We start from the raw sequence: 26390 nt of genomic DNA on the forward strand, positions 1-26390 counted from the left end.
TGACTGGTTGAAAATTGGGAAAGGACTATGACAAGGCTTTATATTGTCATCCTGTTTATTTAACTTATATGTGGAGTACATCATGCGAAATGCTGAGCTGGATGAATCACAAGTTAGAATCAAAATTGTCAGAAGAAATATCAACAACCTCAGATATGCAGATAATATCACTCTAATGGTAGAAAGTAAAGAGGAACTAAACAGCCCTTGATGAGGGTGAAAGAAGAAAGTGAAAAAGCTGGCTTGAAACTCAACATTCACAAAATGAAGATCATGGCATCCAGTTCCATCACTTCATGGCAAATAGATGGGAAAAAATGGAAGCAGTGACAGATTTTATTTTCTTGGGATCCAAAATCACTGTGGACCCTGACTGCAGCCATGAAGCTGAAAGATGCTTGCTCCTTGGAAGGGAAGCTAGGACAAACAGTGACATCACTTTGCTGACAAAGGTCTGTGCAGTCAAAGCTATGGTTTTTCCAGTAGTCGTGTATGGATGTGAGAGATGGACCATAAAGAAGCCTGAGCACCAAAGAACTGATGCTTTCAAATTGAGGTGCTGAAGAAGATGCTTTAGAGTCCCTTGGACTGCAAGGAGATCAAACCAGTCAATCCTAAAGGAAATCAATTTTGACTATTCATTAGAATGACTGACGCTAGAGCTGAAGCTCCAATATTTTGGCCATCTGATGCGAAGAGCTGATTCACTGGTAAAGACCCTGATGATGAGAAAGATTGAAGGCAAAAGAAGAATAAGGGCAGTAGAGGTTGAGATGGTTAGATAGCGTCACCAACTCAGTGGACATGAGTTCAAGAGCACTCTGGGAGATGGTGAAGTCCAGGGGAAGCCTGGTGTGCTTCAGTCCATGGGGTCACAAAGAGTCGGACACAACTTAGCAACTGAACAACAATGACAGTGAGAAAAGTTTCAGTAAGTTTTAACATCTTGCATTCAGCAGCATGACACATTCATTTCCCTTGTGCATGACTCTTTGTACAAGATACCATTATCCATTCTTATACATAAGGGTGTAGAACCCTTATTCATTTTGGAAGGCCCAGCTGAAGGTCACTTCTGGGAAGACTTCCCTTCAAGGTAAAAGAAAAAGGTTCACTTTCTCCTCTGTGTTCTTGTAGCACTAATTTTATAGAATTGTGAGTGTTTGAAGTGTATATTTCCTCAACCTGACTGAGAGCACCTTGAAGTTCATATGTTCGTCAACTTTATATCCCAAACCCTGGCTTGGTACCTGGATCAAAAAAAAGAAAGAAAGGAAGAAGGAAAGGAGGGAATGAAGGATGAAAAACTGAAGTAAGCAAACAAAAAGAAAGCAAGAAAAGGAAAAGTCAAAGAAGCAAATTATATAGTGGCATGATACCAAAATGATGACTGGATAGATGAAAACTCTATTTGAGTAGTTCAGTTGTATTATCTCACATGCCACGAGTTGATCAAGTACCTTTTTCTTTGTATCCTAGTGTGTGGAAGAAGAACAGGGGACTCTAATGTAACTGATTTCTCAGCACAAAGTTTAATTGCCTAGTTGTATGCATTTTATGGATCCAATTAAACCAGAGCCCATATCATTCTCTGGATAAGAAAGAGAAGTCTTAAACTTTAGGATAAAAAAGTAGCTCCCTTCAAGTATGATAGATGTACTGATTTATATATTTTATAAAGTAAATCACATATTGTGTAAAATGCAGTGTATATCCTTGAGACCCTTGTTAAATATCAGTTGACTACAGATGTGTGGGTTTATTTCTGGGGTCTCCGTTCTGTGCTATTGTTGTATGTGTTCAGTTTGTGCTATTACCATACTGTTTGGATTACTGTAGCCTTGTTATACTTTTCAAACCATGATTTCTTCCACTTTGTTCTTGTCCAAAATTCCTCTGACTACTTAGGGTCTTTTGTGGTTCCATATGAAGTTTCAAGTTTTTGTCTCTGTTTTTGTAAAAAAAAAAAAAAATATATATATATATATATATACACATACTTAGAGTAGCTAAAAAAAAGAAAAGAACAAAAAATCACTTAACTTTCTCCCCACAAAACCTGTTAAGTAAGCACCGCTATTACCACTTTCCTGGTAAGAAAACTGAACTTAGGAAAGCTGAATATCTTGTTCAATGTTATTTGACTGATAAGCAGCCTTGCTGCTGCTGCTGCTAAGTCACTTCAGTCATGTCCGACTCTGTGCGACCCCATAAACGGCAGCCCACCAGGCTCCCCCGTCCCTGGGATTCTCCAGGCAAAAACACTGGAGTAGGTTGCCATTTCCTTCTCCAATGCATGAAAGTGAAAAGTGAAAGTGAAGTCCCTCAGTTGATAAGCAGCCTTAGAACCAAATAAATTTCATTTTTTCCCAAACATATATTTTGGGATTGTGACTAAAGGGTGGAGTGGGTGTTACCTAGGCTAATAGGTTAAATTCACTTCATTTTAAAGATTCAGAATGCAAAAGCCCATTCTAGGTATTGGGTGCCGACTAATTCTGGTAATAATCCATTGTAAATCTGTGTTGGCTACAGAGTATTAACTGTTTAGTAGCAGTCATTTTTAACAAGCCCATAACATTGCCATTACATGAATTATACATGGTTTATAAAATGATTATTTAGTCAGTGGAAAATTAAATCCGTCAGTGTTTTCTAAATCTGAGCTAGGACATTCATCAGAAAAACTGTTAAATTTTTAATCAACTGTACAGCAGTTGATGTAGCTATCAGCCTAAATTGCTCTTTCTCTGTCATTCCCCTTGTTGCAGAATCTAGTGTAGAATTACCAGCTCTACAACGCTAATTGATTTTTTTCTTGCAGAGATTTAAGACAGAGTGACATGCCATCCAGCATTGGAATAAAGAAGTTGCATGAGCATCAAAGACACATTTCACATACATGGAGTGTAATTTAACATTTTAGGTTATTTTTTATTAACTTTATTCCCAGCACCACAAACTGTAGTCCACCGTGGTCCAAGTTTACACGGTAAATATTCAGATGCAAACAATACTGTACTAAACAAAGAATATAGTGTGTTAAAAGATGATAAGAATCATGAAAAACATAGTATAAGAAAAAGGAACTTCTGTTTGTATAGCAGTAATATAACATCATAAAATAGAAGATTCCTCAAATGCACAAAAGAATGACCAAAACTCCATTCAGGTAGGTAACTAATGGACGTTTCTTACAGCCATCAAGTGATTTAGACAGTTTCTCTCTTAAAAAATAACAATAAATCTCTCCTTTTTTTTTTCAGTGCACGAGTTCTTCTGATGACAATCAAGGGATGTTTTTGTGCTTTACTTTCAGAAAATTCATTTATTTATTCCTTCCAATTTGTGTTTGTGTCCGTTTAAAGTAACACCCTCACAGGTAGAATAGGCAAGGAAGGGCCCTGAGAACACGTCTCTGCCAGAAGCACAGCTGGGAGTAGGAGTCAGAAGATGCGGTGCCCACCTGTGCGCTTGACAAGGCACTGCCCACCCCAGGCCCCAGCTGCTGTCACTCCAAGGTTTTCTGCCCCAGTTCTACATCCTCTCTGGCTTTCTCAGGCCTGATGTATTGTGAACAATAGCATGTTTATCTAAACCAGAATTTCTCAGACTCAGACGTTCCTGCAATTCACCTGAGAGTCTTGTGGCAATGCAGATTCTGGTTTTGCTCATTTGCATGGTGAGGGGCTCTATCTGAGATAAGGATGCACTTGCTCAAAGCCCTCCTGGTCTGTTTCCAACATTTGTGATCAAACCATTGTCTGGAGATAAACATTCACGGTTTCCCTAACACATCCTGTACATTTGCAATCTCTGTTTCCTCTACCTGAAACATCCTTCCTCCTTTCTCTGCCTGATGAGAGCTTGTTTCTCTTTCTAGATAGAATTTAAAAGAGAATCGTGCTCTATCCCCCTGCCTGGGCAGTCCCCACTCAGGCAAAATTGTTGCTCCTTCCACTGACCTAGTGTTTCTGTTGTAACAAAGAAGAACAAACCTGACTCCATACTGAAGCTATTCCTTTAGATTTATCTTTACACTTTGTTGCCTGTGCTTGGTCAGGCTGTCTCTGCACCTTCTACGAAAGAACGTTACCTATAACCTGAAATATACAAGATAGCTCATTCTCAAGGCTCTGACCTTTAAATGTATAACACTTTTCTGTTCCTATAGAGACAAACATAAGATAATATTTGTTGAAAGTTTATAGGAACATCATGTTCTGACCTCCATGGGCAGCTGCAAGAACAAAGGATTCCAGCATCAAGAAGTCTGCAGCAAGCAGCCACACTCCCTCCCCTTTTCTATAAAATAAGCTTGAATTTTAACTCAGGTAAGATGCTTCTTTGGGGCAGTAGTCCACCATCTTCTTGGTCTTCCGACTTCCCAAGTAAAATCATTATTTCTTGCGCCAACAACTCATCTCTCAATCTATTGGGCTGTCGTGGTGAGCAGTACAAGCTTGGACTCAGTAACACTGTGTTGGTATCTTAATGGTTCTTCCTGCTTCTGTTCTCATCAACTCTACCCCATCTTAAATCCATTCCAAATTCTGAAAATGTAAATCAGATGATAAAAATCCTCTACATCAGATGATAAAAATCCTCCACATCATTTATTAACACCTTACTAAATTCCAGTCTCCCTACCCAGATCCACAAGTATATTCATGACATGTCCCTACTTGCCTCTGAACTTCCTTTCCGTGCTGAACTCCTTCCCACACAGGAGTTCTGGTTCTACTATGCTTCCATCTGAATCTTTAAGAGGATGACTTTTCCCCCTCTGTCTGAAAGGTTCTTCCTCAGGAATTTCATTTGCTTGACCTTCTCATTCTGGTCTTAGTTCACTCCATCAAACCTAAAATTGAAGTGACCTTAGGGCTGTCTCTGAGTATTGTTCAGTATCGCTTCTATGGCAGACTTTATGATTTCCTGCTGTTTTCTTTGTTTATTGTCAGTCTCTTCTTTCAGAATTATCAGTCCCATGAGAAAGGGGGCTCTGTCTTCTCTATAGAATACAGTATCCCCATAGTCTAAAGAAATATTTGGCGCTTGGAAGACTTTTATTAAATATTGGTTGAATCAATGAATGTTGAAAGTATTCAACAAAAAGAAATCCCCTTTAGACAGGCAGATCTAGGCTTGAAACCACCCCTGTTCTTTTTTCTATTTCTTTCATTTGGAGGATGAGTGGTTCCAGATGGGGAGGAGGTTGGCGGGGGGCCTGAGGCAGAGCTGAGATAACTGCTCTAAGAGGTGTATTTTCACCCCCAGGTCCTGGCAGGACCTGAAGTCACATTGGGGACAGGAGGCTTCTGCCTGAACCCACTCTCTCTTGAAGTCAAGGGACTTTTAAAAGAGCTATTTACTCCCTCTAACCCTCAGCTTTCTCATCTGTATGGCCACCTGATACAAAGAACCAACTCATTGGAAAAGATCCTGATACTGGGAAAGATTGAAGGTAAGAGGAGAAAGGGTTGACAGAAGATGAGATGGTTGGATGGCATCACTGACTCAATGGACATGAGTCTGAGCAAACTCTGGGAGATAGTGAAGAACAGGGAAGCCTGGAATGCTGCAGTTCATGGTGTTGTAAAGAGTCAGGCATGACTTGGTGACTGAACAACAAGGTGGGAGTATTAAGAGTGCCACTCCAGAAAGCTGTAGTGACAAGTAAAACCAGATAATGCATATACCGTGTGTAGCGCAGCATGGCATAAGGACCAAGCTCAGTCAACACCGTTATGATTTTTATTACTATCAACAACTTCTTTATTTACATAAGAGGAGCTGTAGGGATTGCGGGGAGCCAGGGGGCGTGAGAAGGCACATGCCTTAGAAACAACATGGGAACCATGGCCTTCTCTTCTAGCTCCAGGAGGTATCTCGAGATGGGGAATGTTTATTTAGAGAATCAGCTTGAAAGTTAGTAATTATCTGATTAATGACCATCTCACAAAGGGCTTCTTCTCCAGGATGATGAGTGTAAGTGTATCTGGACTCAAGGGGAAGATTCTAACCTGCTGCTACATGAATAGTGAAATATTTAAAATTGGATGTACGGAGTGGGAAGGTAATTATGTGTGCAGCAAACATATGGCAGAGGCTATATTTCTCCCGCTGAAAGAAACAAGTCCAAATATGTAACGTACACACATTCTCCTTCCTATAAATACACAGATTGGATGATGCTGTGGCAACATTTTGTTAAGTACCAGAATCCCGGAGAAATCACTCGAAGCACGTTATCCGAAGAACAGATGGTCGGTGTCCCTCCTGATCTGAAGGTATTTCTGGCTGTCATGTGCTTATTCTATAAATAAGCCCCACTGAGAGGCAGTGGAAGGTAAGCAATCAGTTGTACTCTCCAACTTTACAAAAGAAAACGCTGGAAAAAGAAAATTAAAGGCTGGTTATGTTCAAGATGATTCCATCACAGAGCCTGAGGGCTAGAAGGGTCCTAAAAAAGCATAAAGACCATCTGCTGTTTCTGGGTGAAAGCTCACTGGATTAGAGTCAGCTTGACTTTGAAGACCTGCAGAGGACGATTCCAGAATTCAATCATAACATCTGTGGCTTTGTTCAAAAATGCTGCCTTGTAGACTCTGCCCATCCAGATCCTATTACCTCAGCTTCTTCCATTCATAGTCCTCTCCCCTGGGGACTTGTTCTAGGTCAGGCAGCCCAACAACCAAGTCAGTGTTTCTGCTGGTCCTGCTTTGACCTTGAGTCAGGACCCATGAAGGGAGGTACTCGTAACCAAATGCTAACTGTACCCCAGATGATTTGCATTCAGCGTGTTTTTCCTTCTTCCTCTCTCACATCCAACAGTACTGCAAAACCAGTTTCATTATTTTTATTTTACAGATGAGACTTTGATGGCTAAGATATTAGCTCTTTGCCCAAGGCCACAGAGGTAGGAATTAGGAATAAGATAGAGACTGTCCCCAGGCTGTCTTTCGCCTTGCCACTTCATCAGATGGATGCAACAATCTTATCTTTTCTAATTTCTTATGCTTAATGCCTCCAATAGAAATTCTCTTCCTAGAACTTCAGGGACAACCATTTACTTTCTAAAGTACAGTGTGAAACTGACCTATAGATGGACATTGAATAGCTGTATAATGGAAATCCTTATGTCCATTCATTCTCTTTTATTTATTTTTTCATGAATATCATGAGAGTGAGGGACCTACTGCTCAAGCTAGAAACCTCTCATCACTCTTTAACTGTCTTTAGCTCTACTTCTATCTAATTCTGTTTAGTCACTTGAGGTTCTGAACCATAGTTTCCAGGTCTATAAAACAGAGCAAGTACTTGCCATAGAGAAGGGTCATGGTTATGACAAAGTGCTAATTTTGAAGCGCTTGGGTTGTTAGCCAGTTTAAGTACCCTTTCTCTCCATGTGCAGAATAAAGTAGAGTGAAGACTCTTCACATGCACCATAACCTCTCCTTCAATATAGAAGAAATGTATGTTTATTTTCTACATTCCTGGGGCTGGATCTATAAGAATTTCTTACATTTTAAACTCACTGATATATGTGCTCAGAACCAGAATGAGAGTGGCGTCAGTCCAAAGCAGGTGCTTAGTGGGTCTTTGTTGAATGCACATATTTACAAATGGAACCTGAAAGCAAAATACCTTGTTCAGAAAATTCTGAACTCATATTAGTTTTTTATAAAATGGATTTTCTTTACACATTAATAATTGGTATCTTTAAATGACACTTTTATATTGGATTTTTATCCTATAATGGTAATAGTCTCATTATTTCTAAAGGAAAGCTGGAGTTTTCAAGCTGCTAGCAGACATTATTTTATTCCCTAAAGTCTTTGTTCCTACACTCTAAGAATAACCAAGATCTCCAGCTTGAAGAATTCAATGAAAGAATAGCCTTTGTGTTCCTATTTAATTTTAGAAATTGATATTAAAGATCATCTTAGAACCTTAGTTTTAGGGAAGAAAAAGCAGTTCTGTGTAAATAAATGTATACTGGAGACTTTTAAAAGACTTTTGTGTTTCTGTGTTATTTGCAATTACTATGTGATTAATGGGGAAAGAATATCCATCAACAGAGAAATGGCATTCTGAACAATACTGCTGGGATTTCATTGACAGAGATAGCCTGTTTGCACAGTCTGGTTGTCATTTTATTTTTCTCACAACAATCAACTTTCTTTCTGAAATATTAACTGTACCTCTATTTTTCAGAACTGCTAACTTGCATTGCTGGGAGAAACAAAATTGCTAATTACATTGCAGCTTTTGTGTACAGTTTTTATAATTTTTCACTGTACTAAGTATTTCATCCAAATTCTAGTTTTCCAGAGTTTTTTAGGCTGGTTCTTTGCTTTCCAAGCCCCTTCAGTGGTTTTTGGTTTTTTTTTTCTTTTTCTATTTGTTTAATGCAATTGAGTTTATTTCATATTATTTGTGTTCTACTTTGGATTCCCTTGCATTCTGGTTGATATTCAGTCAGTTCAGTTCAGTTGCTCAGTCGTGTCCGACCTTTTGCGACCCCATGAATCGCAGCACGCCAGGCCTCCTTGTCCATCACCAACTCCCAGAGTTCACTCAGACTCATGTCCATCGAGTCAGTGATGCCATCCAGCCATCTCATCCTCTGTCATCCCCTTCTCCTCCTGCCCCCAATCCCTCCCAGCATCAGAGTCTTTTCCAATGAGTCAACTCTTTGCATGAGGTGGCCAAAGTACTGGAGTTTCAGCTTCAGCATCATTCCCTCCAAAGAAATCCCAGGGCTGATCTCCTTCAGAATGGACTGGATGGATCTTGTAGTCCAAGGGACTCTCAAGAGTCTTCTCCAACACCACAGTTCAAAAGCATCAATTCTTCAGTGCTCAGCTTTCTTCACAGTCCAACTCTCACATCCATACATGACCACTGGAAAAACCATAGCCTTGACTAGACAGACCTTTGTTGGCAAATTAATGTCTCTGCTTTGAATATGCTATCTAGGTTGGTCATAACTTTCCTTCCAAGGAGTAAGAGTCTTTTAATTTCATGGCTGCAGTCACCATCTGCAGTGATTTTGGAGCCCAAAAATATAAAGTCTGACACTGTTTCCACTGTTTCCCCATCTATTTCCCATGAAGTGATGGGACCAGATGCCATGATCTTCGTTTTCTGAATGTTGAGCTTTAAGCCCACTTTTTCACTCTCCTCTTTCACTTTCATCAAGAGGCTTTTAGTTCCTCTTCACTTTCTGCCATAAGGGTGGTATCATCTGCATATCTGAGGTTATTGATATTTCTCCTGGTAATCTTGATTCCAGCTTGTGCTTTTCCGGCCCAGCGTTTCTCATGATGTACTCTGCATAGAAGTTAAATAAGCAGGGTGACAATATACAGCCTTGATGTACTCCTTTTTCTATTTAATTGCTTATTATTTGATGTGGAGGTTTCCAACATATTCCTGTGATTCTAAGAGTTAGAGCTACACAAAGAGGTGTTCCTCTCTGCTTAACCCTACTACCTGTTGCTGTGCCAAGCTACTTTCCAGTCCTTTCCTATCTAGCTTCTGAATGTAACCCATCACTTTAGCTTTTGATTTATCCTTCCTGTATATTTTTTGCAAAACTGTGCCTACCTATGCATTTTCTTACATCCTCATCTTTGCTATGTGAAGCGTAGTTTACTATAGGTAAACTTGGGCACTTTTCATTTTTCACCAAATAGTATTGTCTGAAAATCACATTAGTTAAAAAGATCTTCCTCTATTTCTTTTATCATAACTATCTATTATCCCATTGTGTAGATGTATCACAATTTTTTCAAATAGTTCTTTTTTTGTAGTAGTATCTAAATCATTTCTATTATTTTTTAATAACAAACAAATTTTCAACAAATAACTTTGTACATATGTGTATTTCATGCTTTTAATTCCTAAGAGTGGACATGCTGAAAGGTAAATTCATAGGTAATTTTGTTCAGTTCAGTCGCTCAGTCGTGTCCGACCTTTTGCGACCCCATGAATCGCAGCACGCCAGGCCTCCTTGTCCATCACCAACTCCCAGAGTTCACTCAGACTCATGTCCATCGAGTCAGTGATGCCATCCAGCCATCTCATCCTCTGTCATCCCCTTCTCCTCCTGCCCCCAATCCCTCCCAGCATCAGAGTCTTTTCCAATGAGTCAACTCTTTGCATGAGGTGGCCAAAGTACTGGAGTTTCAGCTTCAGCATCATTCCCTCCAAAGAATCCCAGGGCTGATCTCCTTCAGAATGGACTGGATGGATCTTGTAGTCCAAGGGACTCTCAAAAGAGTCTTCTCCAACACCACAGTTCAAAAGCATCAATTCTACTAGACAGACCTTTGTTGGCAAATTAATGTCTCTGCTTTTGAATATGCTATCTAGGTTGGTCATAACTTTCCTTCCAAGGAGTAAGAGTCTTTTAATTTCATGGCTGCAGTCACCATCTGCAGTGATTTTGGAGCCCAAAAATATAAAGTCTGACACTGTTTCCACTGTTTCCCCATCTATTTCCCATGAAGTGATGGGACCAGATGCCATGATCTTCGTTTTCTGAATGTTGAGCTTTAAGCCCACTTTTTCACTCTCCCCTTTCACTTTCATCAAGAGGCTTTTTAGTTCCTCTTCACTTTCTGCCATAAGGGTGGTATCATCTGCATATCTGAGGTTATTGATATTTCTCCTGGTAATCTTGATTCCAGCTTGTGCTTCTTCCAGCCCAGCGTTTCTCATGATGTACTCTGCATAGAAGTTAAATAAGCAGGGTGACAATATACAGCCTTGATGTACTCCTTTTCCTATTTGGAACCAGTCTGTTGTTCCATGTCCAGTTCTAACTGATGATTCCTGAGATGTATACAGGTTTCTCAAGAGGCAGGTCAGGTGGTCTGGTATTCCCATCTCTTTCAGAATTTTCCACAGTTTATTGTGATCCACACAGTCAAAGGCTTTGGCATAGTCAATAAAGCAGAAATAGATGTTTTTCTGGAACTCTCTTGCTTTTTCGATGATCCAGCAGATGTTGGCAATTTGATCTCTGGTTCCTCTGCCTTTTCTAAAACCAGCTTGAACATTTGGAAGTTCACGGTTCACGTATTGCTGAAGCCTGGCTTGGAGAATTTTGAGCGTTACTTTAACTAGCATGTGAGATGAGTGCAATTGTGTGGTATTCTGTCCATAGTGGAATTAAAGAAATGACTTTCGTATTACGAAGCCAAGGCCCTTCTTGTCTAATAGCATTTAGCACCTCCACCCTCATCTCCACACAATAGCTTACAGGTTGCAGACTATGGGTGGGGGTGGGGTGGGTAGATTTATTGTCTGCCTTGTGAACTAGGATAAGTTCAGAGTCTAGTAAATTCCTTATACACAGTAGGTAGTAAACTAAGTCTTTCTTTAATCACTATGAAAGTGAAAGAGTAAATGAATGATGTATTACTATTGAATCATTTCAAGTTCAGTGTTGAAGTAGCTAGAATATGAGGTGGTTAGACATTAAACATCTGTTTCTCAATCATATTTAAATAAAGAAAATGATATTTATGAATGTATATTTTAACTAGAGATCAATTATCCTGTGGGTATCTAGATATGTGGGTATTTCTGCGGTGGATTAGTGGTTACACCTGGACAGTTCACTTCTATTAGCTCACTTAGTTCTCACTTCAACCCTGTGGAAATAGATACTGGCCTGCTTGACAATGCTGAGGGACACTCAGAATGTTTCAGTGATTAGCAAAAGATGATGCCAGAATTTTGGGCTTCAAATCCACTTTCTTGACAGCATGTTGAGAAGTATTAAGATTTTCCCCCCAAATACAGGGTCTAAGAAAACCATAACAGCCTATGACCCTCCCTTTACAATGGCTGATGTGCTTAATGTGTTAATTTACTGATATTTGCAAATTATTTCTTGAGACAGTATCAGAAATATCCTGCTTCTAAAATGTTATTAACATAACCCAATCTATAGCAGGTAATAAATAATTTAGACTGAAATTGGCTGGAGCAAACATTTGTCCTTTCCCACTTTCTGTTGGCTTAAAAGGAAATTATTTTCCCTTTTTAATTGGTTACTGAACAAAAATACATTTATGCTGTTTTCTAAGCCTGCTGTGTGTTCTGGCCTATTTTCCCCCATTGCTTTGAAGAACAAATTGTGGAAAATGTGCTTACTTTAGTAACAGGAGATCCTGCTAAGAAAACGTTCAGCTAGACTCACAATAAAGCACACCAATCGGATATTTGCCTCAGATTTAAGAAGTCAGTTCTCCCCTTCTTCCAAATAAGTCATTTTATTCTGGAATATGAACTATCATGGTACAACTGGAAAGTGAAAATCTTTATTTAAAATCACCCTGGGCTTTCTGATGGTTTAATAGTTGTATTTAATATTTTATTTGTATTTAAATAGTTGTACTTAATACAAGGTAAAGATAGGCCAAAGGCAGTTTCAAATAATAATGACATTTTCTTAGTCTGTGCTTACGGCCCCCTCCTGATAACAACATGATGGAAATACCATGCTTTTAGTTAGAGTATTTTATTGTCAGCACCGGTGACCCTGCATCTGGATGCAGCTGTGATGCAGTGAAGGAGGAAACACAACATCTTGGGCCAGACTGTGGACTTTGAGCTCTATGCCCAGTATCTATGGAAACAACATACTAACTGAAAAACCAGAGCCTCGGATGGAAGAGCCCCAGGGCTTGTACCTAGACTCTCTATCGCCTAAAAGAATACCCTAATTATCTTTGTAACCGAATAAAATCATAAATACTAGTATGCTTTTTGGGGTATGACCACAGGCCTTCTGATAATTGTCCACTGTTAACTACCTAGGCTTAAGGCATACGAATCACGAATCACGGGTTTAAGGATTAAGGCAGACGAATCACAGGTTAACTTTAATTGTATCTTTCTTTTCCTTTGTTCAGACTAGTTTCAAAGAATTTGGGGAGGTGGGTTTGAACGCGTACACTTAGGGTATATAAAATTTTCACAAAAACTGGTCGGGGTCCTTGGCTAAGAGGAGACTCTGCGTTGGGCCCACCGGTGTAATAAACTGCACTCCACTATCTGCCTTGTCCTTCTGAGTGAGTTTGTTTCCCGAAATGCATGACTACAACAGCAGCAGCGAGAAGATGGAAAATGAGTTGAAGTCAGACAGCTTAGGTTTAATTTCCAACTGAATGACGATTGTAACTTGACTGAACCAAGTGTTTTACCCTTTCTGAATTGATGAAATGTGTAGATTTAAGTGAGATTTGCATATGAAAGCTGTTGAGATAATCTAAGACACTATGCAAATGTAACCTTTTTTATTCCTATCGTTTTTCTTGTATTTTTTTTTCCATTGACTTAGTGAGCTAGGTAAAGATAGTAACAATGATGACAGAGAACTAGATGGTTGGATGGCATCACCAACTCAATGGACATGAATTTGGGCAAGCTCTGGGAGATGGTAAAAGACAAGGAAGCCTGGCGTGCTACAGTCCATGGGGTTGCAAAGAGTCGGACGCGACTGAGTAACTGAAAACAACAGCCAAAGATAATATAACACCTATGGAGACCGACTTGAGAGATGCACAGAAAAGCTTTCCGGTTACCTACATTTCACAAGGAGGATGATTCCATTGGAAAGGGAGGAAGCTCAGGACTTTCTGCTCAGTTTTAATTTTTCTTTTTTAACATATAAGACTGTGCTGAGTCTTCTTCAGATGCTGGAAAGAAGTCGAAGAAGATTATACTCACCCTACTTACCACAGTTATGCTGCTGCTTATGAACCAGGATCTACCATAAAAGAGTAAATCCTGATTACTGTTCTCAAAGTGCTCATACTGAGAAGGAAAGGTGCCGGGAGCCGGCATATTGCATATTGAGTGCATATTGCATATTGAGTGCAGCACTTTTCAGGATCTGGAATAGCTCAACTGGAATTCTATCACTGCCGGTAGCCAGCGTGAGGAACTCCGCCCATGACAAAGGTCATGAGGAAGGAGGCTCGGCATTCAGGAGTCTCCCTGGAAATTCTCGAGCAATCTACCCCCAAAACCAGAGTCTGCCTACTTTCTGCTTTGTGCTGTCACCTACACCTCTGACTTTACGGGGGCTGTCCCCCAGAATTAGCTTACAGCTCCAGTTAATAATTCTTAGGTGTGACAGTGTTTCAACCTACAAACTCCTTTGTCCTCTAGCCTGCCTGAATAGGTGGCAACATGTGATTGTTCAGAGCCTCCCAACTGTGAGAGGCAGGAGATGTTCTAAACTGTCTAAACACAGATTCCTTTGAGTAGTTAAAAGATTGATTAGAAATTGTATTGGTGAAGGGTTTTTCACTTGTTGGGCCAATGTCTGCTGCTAAGTCTCCATATCCCTTACCTACTGTGTCCTTGGCGGTGTATTGATTGATATAATGGGTGTATAGAAATGTAAGCAGTCGCCTCAATGTTTGTAATCTTGGACCCTTGAGTTAATTCTTTTCTTGATTGAGCCCACCTCACCTTTGCCCTATAGGAATGCAACTTTCTCCAATGCTTTTGGAGGCTGGCGCCTGACTTTAGAATAATCACCTTTAGAGAAAAATAAGTTTCTTAAAATGTTAACAGGCTTCCTGGCCAGAAGATGATGTAAATCACCTAAACTTTTGCATATGATAAGTTTGAAAGCCTGACTTCGATAAGGATCAGGAACTGCTGTCTTTGCATGCCTCTACCCCTTCCCCCATTATCCTCTATGCACAACTTAAGGTATAAAACTGCTTTGGAAAATAAAGTATCTCCTTTTGTTCACCGGAATTTGGTGTCCCCATGTCGTTCTTTCTTTCACCTTCTAGCTGAATTTTTCCTCTGAGGCAGGGAAGCTTGTCAAGCCTACTAATTTTGCCTGGGCTTCTAAGATCCGATCGGGGAGGCCTTAGTGTCTCCTCTCCTTCGGGAGAACGGGAGGACGCCTGCGGCCTTCGTAGGTGACATTAATTCCCTGCTTTGGAATTTTATTCAGTCTCTTTTCTTCAGTGAATTTTCCTACTGAGCTATCCTTATTTCAACCGCTTTTCTCCACTAAATTTCCTCACTGAGCTATCCTTATTTCAGCCTCTTTTCTTCACTGAATTTTACTGAGCTATCCTCATTCTATTACTTTTTATATCCTTAATTAACATTTAATTAAGCAATTGTTTCCTGATCTTCGCCTACGCCGTCTCTCCTTCGAATACCCTGGATCAGCCGGGGCTGGTCCCCGGCAGAAAGGCTGACACACAGCTAGATAATTGTGACTGATTTGACCCTGTGAAATGAAAATATCTCCTGCCATATTAATAAACAAGAAAGGTCACAGCCATCAGCGATTTCTGGCCTCCAAGTGTGAATGACAGCTCTCCAAACTGTGATCCAGTGGATGCTGCCACCTCCCACGGTGATGCTGAGGAGCTGGGGAAATGCAAGAAGCAAGGGGAACAAGGAAACAGGATTGGCCCCAGATAGCTAAGGAGCCTATGCAAGGAATGGACTCAGTGAGCCCGGAGGCTTGCATCTTCCCACACACAGAATGCTGAATTCCTTAACTTGATACCTGATCTTTGATGCTCAGGCTATCTGCTCCCTTTGTTGCAAACTTGTACACAGCCTGACTTCCCCTCCAGCCTCCTTGGAGCAGCTTTCTCAGCTACTGAGATGCTGTCTCCATGGCTCCCAGTCCTAAACATTTCCACCAAATAAAACAACTCTCTACTTGCAGGTTGTGACTATGTTTTTTAGTTGACAATCCACTTCACAGGCTTCCAGAACAAAGGACGTTGCATTTCTCTTGTTCTTCAGATTCTTGGCTGAAGTCCTTTCCTTTAATTTGCTGTAAGATCAAATTTTCTTTTGAGTTCTTTCCCCTACACCAACTAGTCAAGAACTATGGGATTAACTCATTTTCCAATCAGCAGACTGAGACTATAGCAAAATTATCAGTGCACCTGTGATCCACTGCATGGAGCTGTGGTTCTTTACTGCTGTCTAGGGTCATCTTGACTACCTTTTATGTTCCTGAGCTGGAGCCAGCAGCATATCATGGTTATAGCTCTCTGGCTTGTACTCTATGGTTCTGTTGCAGGAAGGGGGGAATCCCTTCCAGGGCCCAAAACTGGGCTCTTGTCTAATACTCAGAAATGAATTGTCTGAGAAGACACATGTGCTGACAAAGCAAGAGATTTTATCGTGAAAGGGCACCCAGGTGGAGAGCAGTAGGGTAAGGGAACCCAGGAGAACTGCTCTGCTGCGTGGCTCACAGTCTTGGGTTTTATGGTGATGGGATTAGTTTCTGGGTGGCCTTTGGCCAATCATTCTAATTCAGAGTCTTTCCTGGTGGTGCATGCATCGCTTAGCCAAGATAAATGCTAAGGAGAGGGATTCTGGAAAGTGGACAGACACGCAGTATCTCCTTTCAACCTTTCCTGAACTCTTCCGTTTGGTGCTGGTTTATTCTGTATTCCTTATCAGGATCTCCTGTCATAAAACAACTCATGCAAATGGTTACTATGGTGCCTGGCCAGGGTGGGCAGTTTCAATCAGTGTGCTTCCCCTAACAGTTCTAAAGCACAGTAGCTTTGTGAGAGCAGTGGCTCGGAGGGCATGTCTTACCTTTCTCTTGTGAACTGTCCAATGTGATGGCCACTCAAGGACTAGAGCATTTGGAATGTAGCTAGTTCAAATACAGGTGCATTTATAGAAAACACATTCTTAGTGGGGAAAATGGAACCCTCCTACACTGTTGATGGGAACGTAAATTGGTGCAGGCATTATGAAAAACAGCACAGAAGTTGCTTTAAAAACGAGGAATAGAGCTATCATGTGATCCAGCAACCCCACTTCTGGGCATATACCCTGAAAAGAGGAAAAATCTAGCTCAAAAATTTACATGCAGCCCAGTGTTCATAGCAGCATTGTTTACCATAGATAAGACATGAAAACAACCCAAGTGCCCATCAACAGAAGACGGATTTAAGAAAATGAGATATAGAGGTAGATACATACAATGGAATATTATTCAGCTGTAAAAAAGAATGAAATATTGCCATTTGTATCAACATGGATAGATCTAGAGAGTATCACACTTGTAAGTCAGAGAGAGAAAGACAAATATTATGTGATAGAACTTTTATGTGGAATTTAGAAAATAATACAAATGCATCTGTATGCAAAACAGAAACAGACACAGACACAGAGACAAATTTATGGTTCCCAAAGGGGAAAGAGAGGGGGCAGATATAAATCAGGAGTATGGGATTATCAGATATAAACTACTATATATAAAATAAATATATACAAGGAATTATTGTTTAGCACAGGAAACTATATTCAATCTCTTGTAATGCATAATGGAAAACAATCTGAAAAAACTGTTTATGCATATACATATATATGTGCATACATATGTACATACATATAGGTTTCACTAGTGGCTCACACAGTAAAGAATCTGCCTGCAATGTGTGAGACCAGAGTTCGGTCCCTGGGTTGGGAAGATCCCCTGGAGAAAGAAATGGCAACCCACTCCAGTATTCTTGCCTGGAGAATCCCATGGACAGAGGAGCCTGGCAAGCTACAGTCTACAGAGTTACAAGCAGTGCAACACGACTGAGTGACTCACACACACACACACACACACACTCACACATACATATATACATACATACATATGCAATTATATAACTGAATAACTTTGCTATACACCTGAAACTAACACAATATTGTAAATCAACTATATTTCAATAAAAAGGAAAATACAATTTTGTTTTAAAATATTCAACAAACAAAATAATGCAAAATATTTCAATAATTTTATATTCAATTTTTGAGGTGATAATACTTTTTGGTTGTATTAAATAAAATGTACTCAATTTAAGCACCTGTTTCTTTTTACTTTTTTTTTTAAAAATTATGGAAATTAGAAGATTAAAATTACATTTGTGATTTGCAGTATATTCTATTGGGTATTACTAGTTTAGTTTGTGATGTTTCCAGATTACTGGTTAAACCCCTTCTCTCCATGACGGTCTCTTCTTTGGTGGCTTTGGATGCTCTTTATCCCTATAGCAACTTTTACTTCTGACCATCCTCATCCATTAGGGACATTGTCAGACAGTGGCCCTTTAAAAGAGAAAGGGGTCGTAATCTACATCATTTTCTTCCCAGGAGGTCTCTTCTCTCATTTGCAGATTTACTAAACCCTGCCTCAGTGCCAGCTGCACAGGTCATGGGGAATTTGGAGGGATTACCTTGTCAAGACTTTCCCTTACAATGGGCATCTACCTTAAGATATTAGAATTGCTCTAGTGATTTCTTTCAAAACAGAGAAAAGTTGGTGACTCCACTCATATAGGTATGAAACTGGTGATACTTAAAGTGGTATCGTTTGTAATGCAACACAACGAGCCCCTTACTCAGTTTCATTCTTACCGTCTATAAAATGGGTAGAACGTGCCTTGCCTACTTGCTTAGTAAGTCTCTAAAGTAGTTGGGATATAATATAACATTAGGACCCAAAACGAAAAGCCAAGATGAAACATGTTTTTAAATGGTATCCTCTGTACACTAGTTCATTTCAGAGAAAAACAGAATGAATCAGCGGGTGGGGCTAAATCAGCTAGAGTTAAGGCACCTCTGGAAGCACAGGGAATGTGTGAGAGCTTCCAGTGTAACTGTGCCTGCCAGAGTCAAGACTCTGACAACTTTCCTACCACCCACCCAAAGCAAATTCTCTAGTGATCCCACAGCCAGGTCATCTTCCTTAAATAAAGCACCCTCCATGTTAGCAAGGGCTTCCCCAGCGGCACTAGTGGTAAAGAACCTGCTTGCCGGTGCAGGAGACATAAGACACCCACGTTCAATCCCCAGGTTGCGAAGATGTCCAGCAAAAGGGCATGGCAACCCACTCCAGTATTCTGGCCTGGAGAATCCCCTGGACAGAGGAACCTGGTGAGCTACTATCCATAGATTTGCAGAGAGTGAAGCGACTTAGCAGGCATGCACCACTGTAGCAAAGTCCTTAAATCTTTAGAAAGGTCTTTGTGTACATTATGGTGAGCATTTCAGAACATCCCGGCAAGGATCTTGAAGCAACACTGAGGTGAATTTTAAATATGGTCTTATTAATGCAACCCTTCTACAGCTCAGGAAATGCAAGGAGGCATTCAGAATCCTCCTAGATTATACAAAGCTAAAAGCGGATTCCTTTTTACTATGAATGCAAAAGTATAGGCAAATTGGTAACCCGTAGAATTAAAAGCCATTTACCCAGGGGGAGTTTGGGATGATCAGATGTTTCTGAAGCAATTACCTCAGAGATATTATAGGTTTGGCTCCAGACCACCAAAATAAAGCAAATATCAAACTGTGCAAATATCAAACTTTTTTCTTTCTCGTGTATATAAAAGTCATTCTTATACTATATAATAGTCTATTAACTATACAATAACATTATCTCTAAAAAAATGACATACATGAATAAAATAAATTTATTGCTAAAAAATGCTATCCATCATCTGAGCCTTCAACAAGTCAAAGACTTTGCTGATGGAAGGCTTTGCTTCAAGCTGATGGCTGCTGACTGATCAGGGTGGTGGTTGCTGAAGGCTTTTCCTATGCATTCACAGCTTGGCTGTTTGCTGCGGAGGCTTAGCTTTTGGCTCAGCTCTCCACATTCCTTCTTTACCAAACTTAAACATTTCTAGTTTTAATTTAAAGTGAAAGAGGTGTGACTATTTTCTATTGTAAACACTTAAAAGCAACTAGAGGGCTATTAATTAGCCTAATTGTAATATTGTTGTGTCTCAGGGCATAGGGAGGCCTAAATAGAGGGTGAGACAGAGGAATGACTGATGAATTCAGAACACACGCAATATTTGGAGATTAAGTTCGTTGTCTTGTATAGGACTGGTTTGTGGAACCCCAGAGCAACTATAACATCAAAGATCATGGATCACAATCCACCTTAGCAAATATAATGGCAATGAAAAAAGTTTGAAATATTGTAAATCTTACCAAATTGTGACACGGAAGTATGAAGTGAGCAAATGTTGTTAGACTCTTACCGCAAAGTTTCAATTTGTGAAAAAATTGCATTATCTGCAAAGCACAATAAAACAAAGCATAATGAACTGAGGTATGCCTGTATGCTGAAAATGCCAGGCTGCTTTTCAATCTAAAAAGAGACATTCAGTCTAAAAAGGACTTGCTGTGTACCACCTCACTAGCTACAAAGTGTTGAAGTGATAAAGGAAGACTTAATTATTTAAGTGAGGGGGGGATGAAGAAAGGCTGTGATATCCCAGGAGGAAAGGAATAGGAGGTATACCTTCCAGGAACTGAAGGTTGGGGATGGCTCATGTGGGTTGGGTGGGGAGGGGTAAGATGACCTGGGCTGAGATGAGCGAAGGAACACAGATGAATAAAAGGCCTCCTGCTCAAAAATATCTGCTCTCCCACTGCAACCTCTTCGAAAAAGAGCCATCATGTTAGATCTATGACTAGCAATCCTTGAATTGAAATTAAAATACATGTTACAAACAAATATAAAAAAGCACATTCATAAAACCTCTATTCACAGTAACAAAAACTTAAATATTCACCAACAGTTTAACGGATACAAAAAGGAAGCATCTTCATTCAGTAGAGTGTTGCTGTTGTTGTTTGGTCGCTAAGTTATGTTTGACTCTCTGTGACCCTGTGGACAGTAGCCCACAGGCTCCTCTGTCCGTGGGATTCTCCAGGCAAGAGTACTGGGGTGGGCTGCCATTTCATTCTCCAGGGGGTTTTCCTGACCCAGGGATTAAGCCCAAGTCTCCTGCTTGGCAGGCAGATTGTTTACTGCTGAGCCACCTGGAAAATCAAACAGTTTAGTGGATACAAAATTGTAGCAACTTCATTCAGTGGAATGCTCAGCCACAAAGAGTAACAAACTACAGATAAATATGGTAACAATAGTGAATCTCAAAGAATGTATATTTTGTCAAAAAGAAAGGCAGAAAATAAGATTATATATTTTTTTAAATTTTGAAGTGAGGCACAGTTTATGAAAATTTAGCTCTTCTACCAGGGATTGAACCTGGACCTCACTAGCGGAAGCACACGACCTAACCACTGGACCTCCAGGGAATTCCCAAATTATGTATGATATTATTTTATTTATATGAAGTTCTAGAATAAGAAAACTAACTTACAGTGACAGATGTCAGAGCAGTAGTTATCTCTAGGGGATGAGAACTGACAGAAATATAGTACTAAGAGGAAACTTTCTGGGATAATAAAAATATTCTGTATCATCATTGCAGTGCTGTTTGCACAAACATCTATATTTGTCAGAACTCATCAACGTGTACATAAAGTCTGTGCTTTATAAAGTCTGTACACAAATTGTGCTTCTATTTTTTAAAAGGTAGGCGGGAAAAAATTTCCAAGTTTAAATGCAATTTCCTTATATCACAGCCAAAGTGAGTCTGTGGGTTCAATCTGACTTCAATATTCATCCATACAGGCTGTCTTCCTTTATACTTGGCTTATTACACAATGTCTCTCCTATGCTATTTTCCCAAAAAGTGAGGAGAAGAAGAAAAGGAGCTTGATTATGAATGGGCTTTTCTCATCAGAGAAAGGGTTAGTCCAAGCATCTGCCTTGAAAAGGACAGAGAACAATCCCCCTCTCCATCAGATATCCAGGTTCAGAGATGCTTTTAATTGTCCTATAATGGTTTCCTTTGCAACTGGCAAGTACCATCTGAAATAGAACTTGGAATCTGAGAAAAAAAAGTCTTGCTATATTCTGGTTACTCTTTTACTCTTCCAAAGGGACTGCCATCTGGAAAAAGCATCTTCCATTTCAAATAGAATAGCAGTTAAGATAATATAGGATTTGAAATAGAGAGAGAAACTGACTTTATCACATACTTTTCTGCTTCCTTGATATTGGTCAGCAAAGTTTATTCTAGCCTTAGTCGTGTGAATTTGTCACATTCAAATAAGGCATATGATGACTAAGTGTATTTGGGTGTGGCTCACGAAAAGTAAATTCTCTACCACATACTTGATGATTTTTCAAATCCTGAGAAAGTAAGTTATCTTATCTCATTGGTATAAAATGATGTCAAATGAATACCAAAAGGGCATAAGTGAAGTGAAGTCGCTCAGTCATGTCCGACTCTTGGCGACCCCATGGACCACAGCCTACCAGGTTCCTCCATCCTTGGGATTTTTCAGGCAAGAGTACTGGAGTGTGGTGCCATTGGCTTCTCTGACCAAAAGGGCATAGAGGATAAAAATAATATAAATAAACTCAGTTTCCTGGGTTTGATGTTTTTTTTTCTCTTTGACCTTCAAGCATCAAATGATGATAGCGATGATGCCAATGGTGGTGGTGATGAGACAGCTTCTGGGAATGCTGGCCACCAAGGAGAGTGTGGGTCACAAACTATCAACTAGAATTTAACACTAGAATCATCTTGTGGCTGGATCTCTCTACATTCTTTTGTTCATGCTATTCTATAACATCAAGACTATGATCTCTGCCTAATTTACAAATCCATTCAATCTTATCTTCTATAGCTCCTGGACATGCATTTTCCCCACCAGTGAAACTTTATTCCTTACCATCACATGATTGATATATACTGACTCTTACCATAGGAGAGTTCTAAAGGGTTTCCCCGGTGGCTCAGATGGTAAAGAATCTGCCTGCAATGCGGGAGACCTGGGTTTGATCCCTGGGTTGGGAAGATTCCCTGGAGGAAGGCATGGCAACCCACTCCAGAATTCTTGCCTGGAGAATCCCCATGGACAGAGGAGCCAGATGGGTTACTGTCCATGGAGTCACATGGGTGTCACAAGAGTCGGACATGACTGAGCAGCTAAGCACAGTACAGCACCTGGCTTAAAAATAAGCCCCGATTATAAAAGAACCATTTATTATCTGTATATATTATCTTTTTTTTTCTTTTCCAATGATAACTCAGTGCCTGTGAAGTGTAAGACATTGTATTTGGCAGATATAAAAGCACACACTCATTAAATAATTCTGGTGAGATTCTATATATGAAACAGACATGTAGATATAGATAAGAAAAACTATGAAATCATGAGCAACTGAATTTGCTAAAATGGCTATATTATTGGACATGGGTTTGCAAAAATTCAAAAGAAAGCAAAATTGTTTAAGAGTGATCATTGAAAAAATCAACTGACCTTGCTCTTCTCTCACTCAAGTCAGAAAAAAAAACAGAAAGTATATCTTAGTGGTTTGCAAGTGATTCAGAGCAGGATGCTCAGCTATTAGAAAGCCATCGATTGGGCTGGAGGAAATGAGTTGGCTGCAGCCTGAGACATAAGCCAATGCCCAGGATTGTGAGGTCAGGGAAGGATGCCAAGGTGCCCTGCATTACTTGGCAGGAGTTCAAACTCATTGCTAAAGGGCTGTTCTTAGTTAGAATCCACATTTTCTAGACTTTGCAAAATGCTTACCTTGATGTTCAATGTATTGCATTCAATCTTTCCATCTTTTGAGATTTTTGATATTCGTGTAAAACGTTCCTTTGATTACAGTCCCCAAACCCACATTTTTAGGTGAAAATGCATTCACTGCTTTTAGACTTACTGGCCTTTTAGATTGATAATCAACTTTATTCACTGATTCTGTTTTCAGAAATATTGCTCACTCTGGAAAATAAGCAAGTTGCCAAGAGTATTACTCAGAAAAAGAAGTAAATTAATGGTTCAAGAATATCAAATCCATTAGCCACTCACCAGTCTGCTTCAAATAAGGTATACTGGGAAGGGTCATGGCTAAACGGGAAACCAGCAGCTATCAGTTCTATTCTGGGTCTGGCTTCTGGGTGACCTTGAGCAGTTCACTCAATTTTTCTGCAGCTCAGTTTGCTCAGGTTTCAAAAAGTTGAAACGATAATGCCTGGATGCTGTGGAGAGTCATCAGATTAGCACGATGCTTTGGACTCATGAGACAGATGCTAATACAGAAATAGAAGATACCCAAGATGAGACTTACAGTAATACATCTTGCATTCTATACACTATATTCGTCTATTTTCTTTCCTTGCTGCTTTAAAGCCCCATGAATTATTCCTCCCAGGTACTGCATTGTTCTATTTGCGCTGTTGCTGGGTTACAAATGATGGGATGAAGGTATACTCTCCTGAAATCAGTTCATTTCAATTCAACACAATAAAGACTGATGAAGTACTTACAGAAAGTAGGTTGTTAGTTTGATGACAATCCATAATCCCCTAGTATTAAAAGAACCTCCTAGTTTCTGTCTCTTTTTCTGAACCGTGAAGAATCCAAAGTTGTTTTACTAACACCATCTCATATTTACCAAGTGATTGCCAGCTGCTAAACACTTTCCTCACATTATTTCATTTCGTTTTCACAACCCCATGAGGTGTTTTATTAATATCCTCATTTTTACATAGCAGAATACTGAGTGAGAATTAGCAAAGACTCAGAATCACTCAGATTGTCAGGAGTGTCACTGTCTTTTGACTTAGGTTCTCTCAACTTCTAGCCACTAACTTACTTTCTTAACTTCTAGCCACTAACTTTCCTCAAACTAGTGATTATCAAACATGAGTATGACATGCTTTTGAATATTTCACATGCTTGTTAAAGATGCAAGAAACCCACACGCTCAGGGGTCTTGCTGCTCTGGCTTGTTCATTGTACATTAGAGACACATCCAAGGGTTGAAAGTGAGTAGCTTTGCTGTGGCCTCATTTAGGACTGAGGGTCAGAACAAAGATCATACAGGAAGCCGAAAGGGGATCCTCCTGTTGCTAGGTTGGATGAGCAGATGGATACAGCAAACCTTATGACCTTCAGTCACTCAGTGGTTGAAATTTCTATGTGACTAGAAATTGGTAAAAGGCAACTGTGTATATACATCTCGAGGGCAAGTGTTTCTTTAAATACCACCAGTCAGGATTCAGTTTTTATTCTCAACAGCCTATGAACTGCTGTGAGAAATTGCAATTAGATAGACACTATGCATGCATGCGTGCTAAGTCACTTCAGTCATGTCCCACTCTTTGCACCCCCGTGGACTGTAGCCTGCCAGGCTCTTCTGTCCATAGAATTATCCAGGTAAGAATACCAGAGTGTGTTGCCATACCCTCCTCCAGTGATTCTTCCCAACCCAGTGACTCTTCCCAACCCAGGGATCGAGCCTGCCTCTCTTATGTCTCCTACATTGGCAGACAGTTTCTTTACCACTAAAGGTGGTCACTGCAAGTCAGAGTTTTTCAACCTCTGTACTATTGATATTTTGAGCCAGGTAATTCTCTTTTGTGGATATTTTTCTGTACACTGTGGGGTATTTAGCACTATCCATGGTCTCTAACCACCAGTAGCTGGTAGCATGCCTTTCCTAGTTGTAAAAATAATAATAATTTAAAAAAGTCTTAGACTTTGTGCAAAGTTCCCTGAAGGACAAATCACCTTTGCTTGAGAGCCACTGTTTTCTATTATATTGGCAAACTCAGGGCATTGGGAAGTTCCAGCAGTGGAAGTCCATCTGCTTCATACAATTTATTATGTGAGGAGGATCTGTAAAGAATCTAGAGTTCAATAAGCCGCAAGTTTTACAATTACGGCATCTATATTCTACTAGAGCAAACATCATATTTACATACATAATGGTAATATAAAGTATTGATGGTTATAAGAAATGTTTCAATAGCTGTGTGGATCCAATGGCAGGTCCCCCTCCCCCCCCGGCAGACTGCTAGAGAAGCCATGAATTTGGGGGTTGAAGTAGGAGCACCAAACAAGCAAGAAGAGAGAGAAGACTCATCAGAAATAAAGGCTATGACAGGACTTCCCTGGCAGGCCAGTGGCTAAGACTCCACGCTTCTACTATATGGGGTGTGGGTTTGATTCTGTTGGGGCGCTAAGACCCCTACATACTTAGGAAAAAATTTAAACATTAATGAAAACAAATAATTTTAAAAATAAGAAATAAAGATGGAGAACCACCATTTGGAAAGGCTGTGGCAGGCAAGGGGAAGCATACTCTACAAAAAAAGGGACAGAGTGGGATATGTGGAAATGAAGAATCTGGGGGACAGGAACCTCTGATGACAGGAACTAGAGCAATTGAGCTGAGGGGGCAGCAGGCAGGTGGCAGAGAGTGAGTGAGAAGTGATGGAAGATAAGAACATGGAGGCAAGAGAGAAGAATGCTTTGGGAAAGCTTTGTTTGGAAAGGAATGAAAGTTACAGCCTGAGGGTAAAGCAGACAAAGTGAGTGAAAGTCACTCAGTCATGTCTGACACTTTCGACCCCATGGACTGTAGCCCGCCAGGGTCCTCTGTCCATGAGATTTTCCAGGCAAGACTACTGGAGTGGGTT

At 40.1% G+C, this 26390-nt stretch overlaps 1 long non-coding RNA gene across 3 annotated transcripts; it reads left to right on the top strand.

Annotated features, from left to right (window-relative positions):
• Nucleotides 1-2560: 2560 nt before the first annotated feature.
• On the top strand, nucleotides 2561-15715 carry LOC133249865 (uncharacterized). 3 transcript variants are annotated; one of them, XR_009737142.1, is made up of 6 exons: nucleotides 2561-4334; nucleotides 5389-5464; nucleotides 5979-6076; nucleotides 6184-6349; nucleotides 13361-13849; nucleotides 15247-15715. It is a non-coding gene; the product is annotated as an uncharacterized LOC133249865 (long non-coding RNA). The 3 variants fall into 3 exon arrangements; XR_009737140.1 differs by having other exon boundaries at nucleotides 2562-4334; nucleotides 6184-6290; XR_009737141.1 differs by lacking the exon at nucleotides 5979-6076 and having other exon boundaries at nucleotides 2562-4334; nucleotides 6184-6290.
• Nucleotides 15716-26390: the final 10675 nt, after the last annotated feature.

The sequence above is a fragment of the Bos javanicus genome, chromosome 6 (assembly GCF_032452875.1).
Source record: "Bos javanicus breed banteng chromosome 6, ARS-OSU_banteng_1.0, whole genome shotgun sequence".
In the NCBI taxonomy this organism is placed as follows: domain Eukaryota; kingdom Metazoa; phylum Chordata; class Mammalia; order Artiodactyla; family Bovidae; genus Bos; species Bos javanicus.